Raw genomic sequence first — 11,795 nt, 5'->3', positions numbered from 1 at the left:
AACTTTTGAAAAGGCGTCCACTGCAGTGACCACTGTCCCTGAATGGGTTAAAGGCAGTGTTGGTAATAATGGCGTTAGAGTATAACGGCATTTCTAACGGCGTTATTTTTAAATAGATTAGTGAGTAATCTATTTCATTATTTTTCCCATCTTTACAATGATTTTACCGTTACTGAGGATGTGAGGTGGCACGTGACTGATTGGTTGAATGAAGCACGAGTTGTCCGATTTTGTCACACATCAGCTGCCTGCCTGGAAAGCGCAGAGCTGGAGGGGGAGGTTGGAAGAGGGTGGTGATGCCGTTGCAAAAGTGATGATGATTGGCTAGGTGGGCGAATCATGGCCTGTTTCGTTGCATGCTCCGGCAAACTTAACAAGACAGCGATAATGGTGATGGGCCAGGGAATTTCAAAGGTTGCATTCTCAAACTTGAAATATATTTAATAGTGTTTCTTTACAGAATATTTAAGGTAGTGTTCTGCTTATTGTGCAATAGGCCTAACATATAGTTTCAGAGATTTGGACTGGCTAATGGTCAGTTTACAATTGTTTTTTTCTTAAAAGACTGCAATATAATTGATCCTAGTAAATACAGTGGTACCTCTACATGTGAAGTTAATTCGTTCAGGACCTTGTTTGTAAGTCGAAATGGTCGTATGTCGCGCAGGATTTTCCCATAAGAATACATTATAATTCCATTAATTCGTTCCACAGCCCGAAAACCTACAAATCCTTAATAAATACTGCTGGTACTATTACAAACAGCAATTACACATAGCAAAATAAATAAATTATAATTAAAAATCATAATAATAATACAGTGTAATAATAGTAATATTTCCTGTAGTGATGTAAATGATGTAAGCGGGTTCTAATGTGGCGGATGTGTTTTGCGTGCTGTACCTGAACGTACCGCATGCCTCACGTGACAGTGAGAAAGGTGCGGTAGGGATTTAACTTTGTCTTTTAATGTTCTGTTGTTGCTGGCGTCAACTGTGGCGGACAGTCGGCATGTTGTGTTGTGGAAGTTCTGAAATAAATGATTAAAAACCTGACGAAGCTGCCAATTTCTTTTGCGATGTTACCACAATAATAATTGTCACCTTAACTCATAAAGATTGGCGAACGGAGGTTGGAGGAAGACCGTAGAAATTGTTCGGCCGTACTGTCGAGCCAGTTCATGGACGTGCACACCACACTCATATTTTTCTATTATTCCACTTTCCATCATTTCAATGGTAATTGTCACCTTTTTTCACCACTTGACATTCTTGGAACCCGTGTTTTCTCTCACAAGAAAATCCGCCGTGCGTCCGTCTTGCAGGAAAACAAACTGCGGCCCTGTCATAAATCGTCGTAGTTCGAGCATGTCGTCGGATGTGGAAAAAAATGGTGAGTCAAATTTGACGTCGGATGTCGAAAAGATCGTGTGTAGTTATGTTGAGGTACCACTGAACCAAATGTTTTAAAATACTGTATTTGGTGTTTTTATTCTCTAATCAGTTAATACAAACATCTTTGATGTGAAAGATGTTATAAAATGTACGTATAATGTCATAACCTGTAGAGGATTAAAAGTAACGTCAGTTACTTTGCTGAGTAACTAATTACTCTGACAATGAGTTGACCGAGTTATTAACTCAGTTACTTTTTGGGAAAAGTAATTTGTTACTGCAACTGATTACTTTTTAAAAACATGATTAACACTGGTTAAAGGTCTTTCACATGATGGCGGAATGCCGTACTTAATCTTTGTATCCACTTGTCCTTAAATCCAAAAATGCCAAAAGTGCTACATTCAATTATAAGAAAGTCACTGTTAAATTTTAGTAATCATGATGTAGCTGAAGATATTGATTGTTCTTTGATTGCACCAGGTTAAACGTGACAATATTACCAATAAATTCATATTATTTTAAAAATTGAGTTTTTGTTTCATATTGCACGCTATATAAAACGTAGTAAGATTAGTCACCAATTTGTAAGGGCATACGTCACTATTTGTAATATTGCCAACGGCCTCGGGTTGACAGGTATGTATATGAATCCACTATAATAGGTTCTTCGTGTTAGTAGAAACCAAAGTGATTTTTGTCTATTCAGTAGGTCATTATACCCAAAATGACGACAGCCTAAGACTGATGGCCATCATTTGCAAAGATCAGCATGTCTCACCACCTTTGTTTTCTCCACACACCAGTAGTGATGCAGAGCAAAGAACTCAAGGGAAAGGAATGCCCTCAGGAGCATCGCATCTGGGAATAAGGGTATTTTTCCACAAAATCAACTCGATCTTTGCACGCTTTTGGAACACTCATCGGATTGTTGGCAGGAGCTGCCACAATCTTTCGCAGGGGACCTTTTAAATTCTCAGTGTATTTTTTATTTGAATTTGCTAAACCCTATCAGTTTACATGCTTTTTATATTCAAATTGAAATAATTATTCAGCACAATTGTGCATTGGTAGTACCCCTTCTACCCTTACTTTAGCTCCTCATCTTTGAATTGGATCCAATGGGATGGTTTATATTATTGGTCATTATGGTAATATAATGGTGAGCACATCAGCCTTACATTTATATAGAGGAATCTGGTTCAAATCTGTGTTGTGACATCTGATCACTTTTGCCTGGTTTTCCCAGTACTTGCTTGGGGTTTCTCAGATTTTGTCCCACATTCCTAAATTATTCATGAAAACTTAAATGAAGTCTCAAATTTTTTAATAGGTGTGAATTGTTGTCTTGCGTGTCCTGCGATTGACAAGCGAGGAGCCCAAGAAGAACTTTCTCGAAGACTGACCAAGTGAGCACACACAAACAAAATGATCTCACTTGGCATGTTCAGTATTCTTCCACTGCACTTTTGTTTCGTCCCCTTGCACAATGTTGGAATCAATGAAGAAACATTGATCAAACGCATCATGGGCTGACATCTCAACTACTTTGGACATTCAGAGGATATAAAAAGTCGATTCGATCAAATGCCAAGTTTATGTGAAATACTTTTTTCCACCATTAAGGTTACCAATAAACCTGTAGATCTCAAATGGAAAACAAAGTGCTTTTAATGGTCCAGTTAAACTAAACAACTTTAGTAATGTTTGGTGAAATGTGCACACAGTCTTTTAACTGGGGACGTGGCAATGACAAACTCAGCAAAGTCAGCAAAAATCTGCCAGTATTCCAAGAGCCTCTGATTAACTTCATTATTTAAAAAAAAAAAAAAAAAAAGATTTTTATTTTTTTAAATTTATTTTCCCTTCAGGCATGACAAATCCAAACATTTATATGTGTTTACAATTAATTCAACCCGAAAAAAAAAGGGCAGAGGGGAGAAGCCGAAGCTTATTGAATCCCGCCCCCAGTATACCCTATAGGACGCAGAAAATATCGTTTTCTGGTTTTGCATTTTGACGAAAATTCTGCAATCTGCGGTCCACGTACTCTCAATCTTTCCAACTTTCTTCAGTTGACGTGCCTTTCTTGCCATTTCAGCGTTGCGGCGGGTTAGACACCCCCACCGCCCTTATACTTTTTAATTTTTTTATTTATTGTAATTCTAATGTCTTTTTATATCTATATATTTTAATTCTTTATTACTATTTAAAATGTTTTTCCCTAAATGGATCCTTCATTGAATTCATGTTATATAAAATAACTGGATACACATACGCATACAGTGAATCACAAAAGTGAGTACACCCCTCGCATTTCTGCTGTTATTTAAGTACCGGTATATCTTTTCATGGGACAACACTGACAAAATAACATTTTGACACAATGAAAAGTAGTCTGTGTGCAGCTTATATAATAGAGTTAATTAATTTCCCCCTCAAATTAACTCAAAATATTGCCATTAATATCTGTAGCTTCCAAAATGACATCACAGGGCACGGTTTCTCAAAGACGGGCACTTTATTGCTTTTCTGTGAAATGCCGTGAAAACTAAAGGATGTACAAATTAAGCTTAGACACTTAAACAAAAAAGGTAACATGCTAAACAGAAAATGAAGCTAAGCTCGTGGCTGCCTGCCACTTTGGAGGTCCTGGGCGAGTGAACGCGAACTCGTGTGCATACAAAGCTTTACAAAACAATAGTACAATTAATAACAGTTACAAACACATTGCAACATACAGAAATATAACAAAAATACCTTGTGCAACTAGCACCTGTTTCTTTTTATGCAGCTGGTCAACTCTCTGCTGCTGCGTGTGGCTTAATGAAAGTCCTTAGTGTCTGGGCGAGAGCAGGTCTCACTGTAACTCACGCCACGCAAATCTCGCGAGGCTAGTGGTAACCAAAGCAATCACTGAGTCCAATATTAACAAACATACTTTTAACATGATTTAGACACCTTTCAATAAATACAGTATTCTTTTAACCTTTAACAAATTACTGAAACATTATTTTAATACAAGAACTATTTCTTAACCGTTACAATATCTAAGCCCCTGGCAATAAAAGTGAGTACATCCCTTTGAAAAAAACGTACATCCCTAAATATCCAAATTGAGTACTGCTTGTCATTTTCCCTCCAAAATGTCACGTGACTCGTTACAGGAGTGCTGTCAGCATTGCTGCAGAGATTGAAGAGGTGGGGGGTCAGCCTGTTAGTGCTCAGACCATATGCCGCACTCTGCATCAAATTGGTGTGCATGGCTGTCACCCTAGGAGGAAGCCTCTTCTGAAGACTGTTCACAAGAAAGCTCGCCTGTCTCATCAGACCATAGGACATGGTTCCAGTAATCCTTGAGCTTTGTTGACATGTCTTCAGCAAACTGTTTGCGGGCTTTATTGTGTACAGGCTAACCACCCATCTCCCCAGTGCCTTGCCTGAAATTCAGCCCCATATCATCAAGGAATTTTGATGTTTTCTTCAGGCAGTCATCATTGTAAATCTCACTGGAAGAGCACCAAACAAAAGTTCCAGCATCATCACCTTGTCCGATGCAGATTCTTGACTCTTGACACCTTGTCCAATGCAGATTATTGACTCTTGACAAGGTCAAGAATCTCAACCCTATTGAAAACCTGTGGTGGAAACTGAAAAAAAAAAAAAAAAGGTCCACAGCAAGGGTCCGACCTGCAAGGATGATCTGGCAACTGCAATCAAAGAGAGTTGGCACCAAATTGATGAAGAATACTCATCAAGTCCATGCCTCAGAGACTGCAAGCTGTCATAAAAGCCAGAGGACGTGCTACTAAATACTAGAGATGTGTTTTGATTGTTATTTCTTTGTTTGTTTCTCATGATTCCATATTTTTTTCCTCAGAATGGAGTAATTTCATATATATTTCCCTGCACTTGGTCTATAAAAGTAACATTTACTGACAACCACAATGTTTTTTATTCATTTCTTTTAGTGTTTCTGAATGCTAAAGAGTTGCACTTTTCAACTAATTCATTATTTTTTCGAGCTTTTTATCTGAGTTTGTTCTACATGATAAAATGTCTGAGTGAGTGCTCGTCCGAGACTGGTGATTCAGACGTGTACCTATTTTCTAAGTGGGAGAAGTTGCAAAATCACAAGGGGTGCAAATACCTCTGCTCCTCACTGTATACCGAAAGCCAAATTCTTGGCCAAAACCGAATATTGGAAACACTTAGCTGAAAAACTGAATAATACACATGTATACAATTCTTTTTTTTATTTTATGTCATTATTTTCTGATTAATGCCCTTTGCCTTGGCCCTTTTTTTATTTTTTTATTTTTATTTTTAAAAATGATCAAGCGGGAATAAAATATGGTCCCTTCTTACAAGTACGCAAACAACTTCCAAAATGTTCTACGGTCCTGAAACCCCTTGGGAGGTTGTGTTCCCGGTGGAAATGAGCATTTTGTGGCAAACTCTGAACGCGCCCTTTGGCAGAGGTTCCGGAGTCGTCGTAGCATTCTGTTGGTGAACGTCATGGCCGATGAAACTTTGATGAATGCGCTTTCTTAGAAGTTTTGGTCACTCGAAAAATTGGGCTCAGGCCTCCAGTTGCTACGTAAATGAAATCTCGATGTACGTTTGTGCGGAACTGTTGTTCGCAACAACAAACTATTCCGTTCTGTACAGTATACTATTAGATGTATGTCTTCATGTAAATACAGCATTTTTTACAAGTGTAGTGTAGGAGGGCATACATGTAAGAACCCTGCAAAGTAAATTGGAAGATTACTCTCCACATTTACATGATTTGAAATAATTGCTGAAAACGTGACTGGGACGTGAAGTCATTACTACTCAATTGTGGAGGTAAAGCATTAAATTGTTGTTGACCATTTCAGTTTTTCTGAGGTTTTAAAATAAATATTTACTGTCAATGCCTCGTTGACAGCTATGAGCGTACGCACGTCATACAGAGAAAGGCGGAATAGCGCGGAGAGGAAATTTTTTGGGGGGTTTTTTAGGTTCTGACGTGACAACCAGCATGTGGACATGGGCTTCACGTTGGCTTAGCCGCTTTAGAGGACCTCGTTGACAGCTAAGAGTGCACGTGCGTCATGTAGAGAAAGGCAGAATGCCAAAGAAGGGGGAGGTTTTTCTCTTTACCCCCCAAAAAATTTAATCTGACATGACAGCCAGCATGTGGACAGGTGCTTTGCGCTGGCCGCTTGAGAGCGCCCTGTTGTTGCAACGTGGAAAAGCCCCATGACAACATGATTCCAGCCATTTTCACGGCTCGAACATGTAGTTAGGTAAATGTTTGCATAAGTGATGGGCTTTTCCACTTTTGAGGGTTCGGGGAATGGCTTGATTTCTCAGTATTCTTAAAATGACTTCATAGAAGTGGCAATTGGTTTAATTCTATAGGAGCAATATGGAAAGTTTGTGGCCAAAATTGGTATTGCAACCAGATTCAAGAGTGCCTGTGACACAAAAAAGCATGTTTATTTCATAATACACACGGTACTTTATGCTCCTGAATGAAATGGACCACTTGGATGTGTGAAGAAGCGATCGATGTATTTATTCCATTTTTTGAAACTCGCGCTACGAAAATGACAGCTTCCGGCTTCAATCTCACATTGAGGAAGAGGGCGCTGTGACCTGTACGGGAGAAGGAATCCTCTTCACTATACAGCCGTACTGTTGTATGAGAAGGACTAAGGATTCAGCTGATTTTGCGGATTAATTCGTTTATTTTTCGCATCACGCCAGCCAAACAGCTGCAGAAAAATCTTGCTGTACGAGGGAGAGGCGTTGTGGGTTTCAAAAGGTTCCCATTCACCGGTGGATATTGGCCAAAACAAACCCTACTACTGTGGGACCATGGGACTTACGAGGAAGTGAGTAACATCGTGTTTTGTATAATGCCAAATACTGGGATCATTTTAATATGTCGGTGGCTTGCATTTTGTGGCTGACATCCTCCTTGTCCCTTTAGCCGACGACCGGCGGCTTGTCGCACATCCCCCCGCCGGGAGATCACTATACTCGGCTTATTGCCCTCTTCATGTGCCCGGTGTTGTGTCAAATTTTCCGACCGATCAGAAATTGCAACTTTGTGTGAAAAATAGGACTACTTACATTTGATTATGGATGGGCATGTAAAAAGCTCTCCTCATACACATATTGTCATGTTAGCTGCATAACAACTGCAGCCGCCCTCCTATGAGTCTCTCGCTATTTACGACTTCGCCGTGTAGTCATTTTGCCATATTCGTGTCAACCCTCACTCCTCCCGCAGCCCAGCAAGGAAGCCAAACCGCAAATTTCGCCGAAAGGTGAGAGATTTTGATGCCTGTAAAGAGGATCCTTGCTGTTAGCAGTAGCCTAATGCTAACGCGAATGTGAACGCTATGAGTTACATTTAGTGTGTGGTGATCACTCAGCACAGATCTTTAAAGGCTTAAAGCAACACTGCATATTCTCTCTTGCCAAGATAAGACAAATCTTAAAATGTGTGTCTCAAAACAAGCAATGGAGAGATTGGAGAGGAGATTAATGGGTGAGTTGGTGAGGCGTAGCACGTCACATGAGTGACATAACTAGACTCCAGGCCAGTGGTGGAATGTACTTCAGTACATTTTTGAGTATCTGTACTTTACTTGAGTACAAATATGATGTGGTACGTTTTACTTTTACTTTACTGCATTTTACAACAGATATCTGCACTCTTTCAAATTGTCGCCAGTGTTTAACGTTACTTTACAATTTTTTTTTTCTCATTGTTAATTGATAGTTTCGTTTTCATGCAACTATATTGTAACTGAGCACGAGAGGCAGCAATATGAGTACAAGCAAGATTTGGCAGGTGAACAAGATTATGACCAATAGAAACCACCACACTCTTGTACAGTAGGTGGTGGTATGTGTATCTGATAGCTGCTTGAAATCTGCCATTAAGCTAAGTTTTGGGATTTTTGAGCTTGTTAAGCTTCTGTTTACAGTGCAGTTTTATTGCTTGTTTTTTTTCCATTCTGCACTGTTTTGAATAAAACTGAGCAGTCAATGAATTTTCTGGTTCTTTCTTTGAATATTGACTCAGATTTCTGCATGTGCTGTATGTATGTATGTATGCATGCATGTATATAAAGTGCCCTCCATAATTATTGGCAACCCTGGTCAAGATGTGTTTTTTAGCTTCTAGTAATAAAAAAAAAAAGATTCAAATAATATGGGACCTTAATGGGGGGGGGGGGGGGGGGGGGATCCAACCTTCAATACAAGTGCATTCATTCAGTGGGGAAAAAATCCCACATAAAGAAAAAATTATTTGACATTAAATAATGTGTGTCACAATTATTAGCACCCCTGGTGTTAATATTTTGTACAACCCCCTTTTGCTAACAAAACAAGGTCTGGGGACTAAGATGGCCATGGGAGGAGCTTGATTTTGTGTCTGGTGAACCACTTCTGTGTAGATTTGGCCATATGTTTAGGGTCATTGTCTTGCTGAAAGACCCAGTGACGACCCATCTTCAGCTTTCGGGCAGAGGGCAACAGATTTTGATTTAAAATGTCCTGGTATTTCAAAGCATTCATGATGCCATGCACCCTAACAAAGTTCCCAGGGCCTTTGGAAGCGAAACAGCCCCACAGCATCACTGACACACCCCCATACTTCACAGTGGGTATGAGGTGCTTTTCTGCATGCGCATCTTTAGTGGCACGCCAGACCCACTTAGAGTATTTATTGGCAAAAAGCTCAATTTTGGTCTCACACAAAAATTCACACCGTCCCAGGCTTCAACTGGGACCGTGTGCTTTGGTCAGATGAGACCAAGATTGAGCTTTTAAATTTAAAGCTTTAGAGCTTTTAATTTTTAATGTAAATTTAAAGCAAGTACTTTTGTACTTTTACTTGAGTAATTCTTTTCTTGGATACTTTTACCATTGCAAACAGCATTTGAAGTACAGTGGTACCTCGACATACGATCGCTTCGACACACAAGGACACGGGACATAGGTTGAGACAACTTTCTGACGACATGCTCGAAACACGACGATTTTTGACAGCGCCGCAGTTTCTTTGTTTTGCTGGAAGACGGACGCACGGCTGATTTTTTTGTGAGAGAAATCAAGGCTGGATCCAAAAAGTTGCAGGTGGAGAGAAAAAAGAAAAGGTGACACCATTGAAATGAAGATGTAAATAATGGCAAAATATAAGCATGGTGTGTGTATCCATGAACTGAGTCGACCATATGGCCGTAGAATGTCTACAATCTCGGCCAGCGGTCCTCCTCCGTTCGCCAGTCTTTATGTTTTGACAGTTCTTATTGTGGTAACATCGCCAAAGAAATCCCTAACTTCATCAGATTTCTAATCATTTATTCCATCAACTTGTGCATCACAATACGCCTAGTGTCCTCCACTGTTGACGCCAGCATCAAAACAAAGTAAAATAGAACCGCGCTCTCTTGCTCACCGTCACGTCAGCCCCGCGGCGCGTTTGAATCAGCAAAAAAAGTTTCTGCCACATTAGAACACGATTCGTTACAATATTACAGACATAAGCTGATTTTAAGGGTGGCCAAAAAGTGTCATTGCATGTAATTGACTTTCGAATATATATATATATATATATATATCAAACTTCTAAAGCAATAAAACACCAACAAAAATGAGTGAAATGAACAAAAAATCATATTTTTATAATGTGTCGAAATTATTTTTCGAGCACCTCAGACAGTCAGTTGCTTTGCATATAATTTTACATAAATATTAGAGAAAAAAATATTTTTTTAAATGTTTTTTTTTCTTTGATTGAAAATAGTTTTTTTTTTGACTGAAGCAATTTTTGGGGGGATTGAATGATTTAGACACAAATGTCCTAATCATAATTTGGCCCAAACATAAAAAGGATTGCTTCAATCAAAAAAAAAAAAAAAACTTTTTGAATGAAGAATTAAGTGTTCAAATGCAAATTTTTCAATCTGAAATATTTTTTTGCATTCAAAAACCTTTTTCTATGTTTATTAATATTATTATTATTATTATTATTATTGAGGTGATTTTTCATTTTGAAAATCTATATTTTTTTTGAAGCAACTTATTTTTTGATCGAATAATAAAGAGAAAAATGTCCTAGACAAAATGTAGCCCAAACACAAATCAATATTACTTCAATTAAAAAGTTGCTTCAATCAAAAAAAAACTTGACTTAAATAAAATAAAAAATAAAAAATAAAATAATAATCAAAGAAAAATAGCTTTCACATGCATTTTATTTTTTTAGATTTTTGAGTTTCAAATTTATTTTTACACTCACATTTTTTTTTTGATGGAAGCAACTTTTTTATTGGTTGAAAATATATATTTTGATTGAAGCAACTTTTTTTTTATTGAAGCAACATTTTTTTATGATTGAATAATGAAGACACAAATCTACCTCCATATGGCTCTGCCCAGGGGATACAATTTTTGACTGGGGTACCTACATTGGCACGACACCGGCGGGCGTACAAAATTCAATGGATGACGATCTTGGTGAAAAGTATTGCCTAAGCAGCCTGATTTAGAATTCCCCTCAAGAATGATGGGAAACAAAAAACGCTCATTGTCAACTTTTAAATCTCCTTGTAAGGTAATATTATTGCTGACACTGCGTTTTGGGGTCATCAACATATTGTGCCCCCTAGCCCCAAAATTCAAACTCCGCCCATGATTACAGGTAAATTTTTATTATTACTATTACATTATTATTATTCTGATTCTTATTAATTTATTTGTTTTGCTTTTTTAATTGCTATTTGCACGCCTACTGTCCGCCACAGTTGATGCCAGCAACAACAAAACATTGAAAGAGAAAATAAAATCTCAACCACACCCTTCTCACTGTCACGTCAGCCACGCGATGTGTTCAGGTACAGCACGCAAAACACATCCGCCACATTAGAACCCGCTTCGTTACATTATTACAGGAATTATTATTTTACTGTATCATTATTTCGATGTTTATTTATATTTTATTTGTTTTTCTATGTGTAATTGCCATTTGTAATAGTACCAGTAGTATTTATTAAGGATTTAGTGTAGGGTTTTGGGCTGTGGAACAAATTAATGGAATTATAATGTATTCTTATGGGAAAATCCTGCTCGACATATGACCATTTCGACTTACAAACAAGGTCCTGGACCGAATTAACTTCGTATGTAGAGGTACCACTGTATTTTGAAAAACCATGTTTCTCTAATCTCTTTAAACATTAAGGCCATTTAATGAATAATTGAAGTGCAAAAATTTCATATTGCTCTTTTAAATCTGGCTGAATTTCACTTTTATGTGGCGTGTCAAATTCATTGACACATTACAAGAAGTTAAAGTATTTATTTATTTTTATTTTTTTTGTATGGCAGTTA

The sequence above is a fragment of the Corythoichthys intestinalis genome, chromosome 11 (assembly GCF_030265065.1).
Source record: "Corythoichthys intestinalis isolate RoL2023-P3 chromosome 11, ASM3026506v1, whole genome shotgun sequence".
NCBI classification, from domain to species: domain Eukaryota; kingdom Metazoa; phylum Chordata; class Actinopteri; order Syngnathiformes; family Syngnathidae; genus Corythoichthys; species Corythoichthys intestinalis.
This window is presented reverse-complemented; position numbering follows the sequence as displayed.